Source organism: Zea mays, chromosome 2 (assembly GCF_902167145.1).
Source record: "Zea mays cultivar B73 chromosome 2, Zm-B73-REFERENCE-NAM-5.0, whole genome shotgun sequence".
Taxonomy (NCBI): domain Eukaryota; kingdom Viridiplantae; phylum Streptophyta; class Magnoliopsida; order Poales; family Poaceae; genus Zea; species Zea mays.
In genome coordinates, this window is record NC_050097.1 from 133,701,899 (window position 1) to 133,709,143 (window position 7,245).

At 44.0% G+C, this 7,245-nt stretch overlaps 1 long non-coding RNA gene across 1 annotated transcript; it reads right to left on the bottom strand.

Annotated features, from left to right (window-relative positions):
- Positions 1 to 4,893: 4,893 nt before the first annotated feature.
- On the bottom strand, positions 4,894 to 6,987 carry LOC103646972 (uncharacterized). Its single transcript, XR_562578.3, has 2 exons — positions 6,850 to 6,987; positions 4,894 to 5,529 (listed from the first exon to the last, which is right to left on the bottom strand). It is a non-coding gene; the product is annotated as an uncharacterized lncRNA (long non-coding RNA).
- Between the last annotated feature and the right edge of the window lie 258 nt (positions 6,988 to 7,245).

Genomic DNA, 7,245 nt, shown 5'->3' on the forward strand with positions numbered 1-7,245 from the left:
TAGAACAGAAAGCATATGGTTCATTATTTTTAAATGATAGCTCATATTATTCAGGATCTAGAAAAATTAGTTTGATAGCTTTTGCTTAAGAATTCATCAAGTTATGAATTTTCTAAGTTCTCTGTTTATTTAAAAAGATTAACCAGAATTGATTAAATGGAAAACTACTTTGCAACGGGGTCCCTGGCGGGTGTTTTAAGTTTTCCTTACAGACTAGTCCCTCGGCTACTATTCAAATGAATCACTGACATCTCAGAAAACCCCCTGGGTTCTTCTAATCCTAACCTGAGGTCCTTTCCCCAATTTAAACTGTACCTGCGGCGGAAGAAAGGGCGGAGGGGCTTACCGGCGGTGAGATTGCTCCGGTGAGGTGACCGAGGGTGTAGGGGAGGTCCTGAGGGTCACGACGATGTGCGGGTCACCGTCGGGGATGGTCGGAGTCGGCCGGTCCGCGTGCGCAGGCGGGGGAGCTCGTCGGCGACGAGGAGTCCGGCCTATCCAGGGCACAATTGACCAATCAAACGGGTCAGAGAGCTTCACTAGGTGCTGGGGACGACATGGGTGCAAGGAATTTGATAATGGCTTACCGGAGAGCTCGGTCCACGCGCGGGGGCGGGCGACCGAAGTCCGGCGAGGTTGATCTTCGCCTTCCGGTGAAGTTCTGCCGGGTCCGAGGGCTTGGAAAGCTTCACGGGCCACTGGCGGAGCTAACCGAAGCGCTGGCGCTACTTGGGGGTGACTGGAGTGGGCTGGCCACGGTGGTCGAGGCTCTGGTAGCAATGGCGGGCGGAAAAGAGCTTTGGCACCACCTTAGAGCAAAAGCAGCAAAAGTTTGCTATTTCCTCACCTACAACAACATGGGTTCGAAAACCCTGAGTACGAAGTGTACTTTCACAAGTCTTACCCGTCAAAATAAAAGACTCTCAAGGATATGCTGGCTTGAGGGAGTCAAGGTAAGGCTTAATCAAGAATCAAGACTCTGTTTGCAAAAATGCTTACTAATAGTGGATCCTTAAAAATCCAATTTTATTAGCATGTTAAGTCATTACCTGAATCTAGAGTTCTTTCTACCCTAGTTCAAGCACTTGGCCTATACTAGCCATATTTTATCATCCCTTTAAGTTTACTGGAATGGTACGTGTAAGTTAGTGACCAAGTGTTCATGTCCAAGAAGTAACGGCGATCCGAATCGATTAATACTCATCTGAGGTTCTCTAATCACAAGACATTTGTAGCACTTAACCGTTGCATATGTCAACTCGCCACTGTGGTTCTTAAGACCAGATCGGGTTCATGCCAACCGAGAGCACAGATACACCACCGTCCAGCCTCTTGCCACGGAGGGTACACGCTACTCTCACCATCTCTCCACTCCCATTGTGTGTTGTCCTATTCTGGTATTAGTCTGCCCGAGGCAAAGCTTACCCATGATGAGGCATGTGACCAGTTAAAAGGTCCTCGATCATCAGGCCTACATCAACATGGTCCTTAATCAACATAGACGGAGACACTACACCGAGACTCTCTTCTCGTGCAAGTCACCCGTCCGGTCTCAGCTTTATCATTTAAAAACCCAAAGTTTGGTACCTGGCAGAGGTACATCTTTTCCGATGTTGAACCCGTCATGGCCATGATGGATCCACCATCAAGTTTTATTTTTGAAAACATTCCATCCATTGTGAAGCATCACCTTTTTGTTAAAAACAAAACATTTGTTTTTCTAGAGCAGGACTAAGCATCAGAAAAACCTTATAAGAAAACAGGTAATCAAGGAATGGTAAACAGATCCAAGGAAGGAAATGCAGCAATTGGTTTAACATCCAACTCCTATCACCTAATGCATCAGTCAAATGATAAAGAGTTTAAAACAGCAAGGAGGTGACAATTGCACCGGGGCTTGCCTTGTGTTGTAGGAGAGTCGGGCTCTGTTCCACAAATATCAAAGTAAAAACAGTTCCTGGCAGGTGGATTTTCTGTTGATGGAGTAGTCTCTTCTTCTTCAACAGTTATTTCTTCTTCGTTCTCTATACATAGCCATATATAAAACCATGAATGCTCATGTAATGTTTATGAAAATGCAATAGTAGAAAAGAGGGATTAAGTTGTATCTTGAATACAACTTTCGTTCACGGTACTCCAGGGAACTAGGGTTTTTGGAGTCAGTTCTTCATTTCAGAAGGCAGACCCTACCTAGAAGACTAGGGTTTTAAGTTTAGGAACCAAACAATGTCCAAAACAAGTCAAACTTCACTCATGGGATCTAATTACTAAATTAGGCTCATCCTAAAAGTTTGGTGATTTTTGGAATCTTCAAATAATTCCTAAAATTCCAAGAGACTAGGGTTTGGCTATTTTAAATACTTCATAATTCCTGGTTTGGACTAAAAATCTTGGAACCATTTTTATTAAATACTATAGAAATTTAGGAGTCCAACAAAATTGGTCTTACAATTTTAGCATTTTTCTAGAAATTTCTATGGATTTCCAAAGTCTGGTAGAAAAAGAAAAAGAGAAAAGGTCAACAGTACTGGGCTCAATTCAGCCCGAGCCAGCCCAATACCGACAGAACGCGCCGCGCGCGCCCGCGCTGGCATCTTTGCACAGAGACCCCCTGGCTGTTCGAACAACTCGTAAAGACTCCTCTCTACTGTATCTCTGTCTCACTGACATCTCCAGTAAGACCCCTCCCCTTTCTATTCTTTACAACCCGAGACCCTCGGTCGTGGACGGCGACAGGCCGAGCTTCAGCAAGCTCATACTGGCCAGAATAGGCAACGGCTAGTCCTTCCCTTTGCTTGACACCAAATTTAACCCCGAACGACCATTTCCCCTCACTTAATTGCAAGGTTCGAGCTCTTAATCACACTACCCACAGTGACAGCATGAGCAACGGATAAACCGAGACGTTCCCGGTGATCCTACGGGTTCTAACTCAATTGGATGGGTCGAGGAGCATCAAGGGTACATCAGAGTACTGAAACGAGGGAACAGAGGGTGTGAATGGACCTGTAGCGCGCTGGCCACGGTGAGAGTCTTTCACGGCGGCGGAAAACTGATTTGGCGGAAGAATGAAATCTCTGGCTATAGTGGCTAATCGAGAGCAGGAGTGGGTGCTCTGGCTTTGTGATAACATGGCGCAGCAGACCGTGCCAACAATTTATAGGGGAGTTGAGCGGTGGCGCCAGATTTGAAGAAATCACGCTGGCGGCCGAGAAGGGGGGATGAGCCACTGCGTCGATCTACCGTGGCGATCGCTGGTCGTAGATGGATGACGATCACTGGTTAACCTTCATGGTACAAAGCGACGTGGTAACTACCTAAGGCGTGGCGCAACCGGATAAAACGGCAGCAGCCTCGGCGATGACCGCATGGCCACGTTGCCGGGCAAGTGGGCACAGCAACAGGGCGACCACAGTGCCCCAAACTCATCCGTGCTTGAAGATCTTTTGACTGCCGAGCGTAATCCACTTATCCGAGGCACGAATCATGGTGGCCCACGCGAATCTGGGCGCACGGTTCACCGACGGCGAGATGCACTGCATCTGATCAAATTTAGTCACTATACCATTGAAACCATCCATCAGAGCGCCTGACAGAGCAGATTAAAGGCCTTGGTTGTCCCATTTTCGTGTGGCAACTTGATAATCCTCCTATAACAAAGTTGTTGCTCTATAATCCTACTTTAACTTTGTTATAGTATCCCTAATCAAACACTCACTAGATCATGCTCAAAATAGATCTCCAAGTTCATCTAACCCAACTGTCAGTCAGAATTCAGCCTTAGGGCTGACTGTCAGCCAGACTTCAAGCCCATTTATCTCCAAATTTTGTATGACACCAAGGCTTAATCACTTAAGCAAAGTTAAGCTCCTAGAGTAGCTCTTCAAATTTGATGTATTGACCCTAGGAAAATTCCTTATGGATTAAGAGATACAAGGCTCCAAATATGCCTCAAGCTCACTGAATTTCAGACTTAGGCTTATATGGCTTAAGTGGTGCTTTTTTTTGCAAATAAGCCCAAATCCGACATTTTGACTTGCAAATCCTCAAACATGAGAAACACATAGTTTGTGGTGTTGTATTACTTTGGTATTTGCACTTGGGTCTAAAAGTGCACAAAATTTACACTTAGCCCCCTAGGGTTCCAATTTAGGGTTTTTTAGGGGCCTTTTCAGGGTTTCTAGCACTTTAGGGTTTTGGTTTCACTGAAGTCCTTCCAAGAGGATATCAAAGGGTCATTTCTCACATCTTTTGAGGTTTTCACATATTTGGGCTTCCCTTATATCCATAAGCCCAGATTTAGGGTTAAGTACTTTAGACTAGGGTTAACCACACATCATGTCATATCAGTACGACATTTTTGAAATTTTTACCTAGTGAATGCACTCTAGGTTTGACAAACACATGATATGCTAATGCTCATGATGTTATGCTCAAGTTTTAGTGATAGTAACACCAGGGGTGTTACATCCTTCCCCCCATCACTACACCAAAATAGTGAACTTACTAGAGCCTAAACCCTAGGAAGTTAGCCCTAAACTCTAGGAAGTTAGCTAAACCCTCGGAAGTAAAGCCATCCTGTCGGAAGTTTGGCTCTCGGGAATTTTTTGTCGGAAGTTAGCTTAACTTCCTAGAGCCCTCTCGGAAGTTAGTAGCTTCACGGCGTCAGTGCCGTCAGCGGACTAACTTCCTACGGCTGACTGTAGCCCCTAGGAAGTTTGCTGGCTAACTTCCTACGGCGCAGTTGGCCTCTAGGAAGTTAATTTGACCAATATTACAAATGTTGTTTATTTTTATTTTACACCACATTACACAACATAACAAATATATCAACAACTATTTAGCACAATATATTTTCACATAAAACATCTCACACACAATCACATAACAATATTGAAATTCATAGTCTCATCAATTACATCACAAAAGTCTCATCCATAGTCATAATAAGACACATCTCATCCAGTCATAATAATAGACAATATCTCATATGTAGTCATAATAAAAGTCTCAAGTATCACAACACATAACATGGAAGCTCACAATCGTCGATCACCATCAGGATTCTCAAATCGATAAGAAACAGGTACGCATTTCTTCATCTTGGGGTTCTTAAGCTGCTACGTTCTTGAGGGCCGTGATATGTACACCCGCTCTTTTTGCACTCATATGTCCAGTGACCATGCTGGAAACACTTATGGCATTGGGTATATGCGCCAACAGAAGAAGTTTCTGAAGCTTTTTGCTTCACAGTGCCCAGCTTCGCAACCTTCTCTGTACTCATCAGATACATCTGACTCTTGGCTTTCTTCCTCTCCTGCCAGCGGCTTGGTCCCTCTTCCTTCTGCCCATAGGCATTCACATTGCGGGTAGCAGCAGTCGCAGCCCATTCAGCTTGAGCCCTGCTCAATCCCTTAGTCACTGATAACGTGGCTGCCTTTATTCTGTTTGCAGCAGCATGTGGCTTATCATCATTCCCAGACATGTTCATTCACTCAGAGAGAACATGATTATCCCAAATCAGCAACTCTGCAAAGAATAAACTTGTTCTGATCAGTAAGGAACTAATGAGGTCAGTCATATCTTCAATAAAACGATGGCAATAATAATAATAATAATAATAATAATAACAATAATAATAAGAATAATAATAATAATAATAATAATAATAATAATAATAATAATAATAATAATAATAATAATAATAATAATAATAATAATAATAATAATAATATAGGATCCACCTCAAACCAGCCAGAATTAGAACATAAGCATACACATTCAGACTAACCGTTTTTACCCCTTTTGCTACAAGTATAAATACAATACAAGGAAAACATTTGGTAAGAGTATTTCGTACATTTCTATCATGGTTTCTCAACTTCAGACACTAAATATAACAAACTAACAGTAGATAACTAGATGTAGAAAGTAACTTGCATAATTATATCGGATCTGTAGTTCAGTTTTTACTAGAGTACATAACCAGCACGTGACCATTGGAAGTTCTATAATCAGATTATCAAGTTCTCTCACTGTCACACATAAACACTAGTTTTGTCTCTCATTGTTATGTCTCACACATACAAATAATCAGATCATCATGTTATCTCTAGTCCTAATGGCTCCAATTAAGAGAGTTGTCTGAGATAAGCTTTGCAGTTTCAAACAACCAATTCAGCCGATTTACCATATTATCATATATTGTACAATACAAAATTCTATCGTCATATCCTGAAAAACGAACAAATAAGTTTAACTGACAACCAATCACTAGCAACCGAGTACATTATAGGGAAAGTGTATATATCAATAACAAGCAAGAAATAGTAAAATACCAAGCATTAAGTCTGGTAGGCAAGAACCAAGAGCTGTAAACTAGTACTACACTTCGCACAAAACAAAAGGCGGACATCACTAATTCTACTCATAGAGAATAAACATTCCGGCGCTCCCTAGTAATAGATCAGGCGAGAAATTGACCACAGCCCCGGGCTCGAGGTGAGAAGGCAGGCGCAGGGAGGCCCTGGTGAGCTACATGCATGGTGAAGCGTCCGGTGGCGGCGCCATGGTCTCATGAAGAAGGGGCTGGCGCATCAGTGGCTCTGGAGGAGGAGATGCGCCATGGTGCTGAGATGGGAGGAGGTGGGCGGGCACCCGCGCGGCCAGTGAGGTAGAACCTGGGTTTCACCTTGGAGACTAGGCGCAACGAAGCTCCGTAGAATATCCGACGGAGCGTCGAATCCTCGAGACGCCCGCAGTGCCTTGGTGAACCTAATCGACGCACTCTACAGGCGTGGAAGATAGCGAGTTGGAGTGGGAAAGGAGAGGTGGAGCGAGCCTACTTACCAGCCGGAGCGCAGAGGAACGGAGGTCGCAAGGTCGCCTCACCGCTGTGGACTAGGGTTTGGCGGTGCGGGGGTCAGTACGAGACGGAGGATGCCGCCCGGTCCCGGTTTGGTTTGGGAGATCGGTCAGGGAGAGGACGAGTAAGATAAAAAATATTACTTCCTAGAGTAAAAGTCGTAGGAAGTTAATTAACTTCCTAGAGCTTATACATGTACTCTAGGAAGTTAAGTAACTTCCTAGAGCCGACCGTAGAAAGTTAGATTTTTGTTTGACTGGTCAACGGCTGAAACCTAACTTTCTAGAGGAGGTCGTAGGAAGCAGCTAACTTCCTAGAGCCAGCCGTAGGAAGTTAGCTTTTCGTTTGACTGATCAACAGCTGAAACCTAAGTTCCTAGA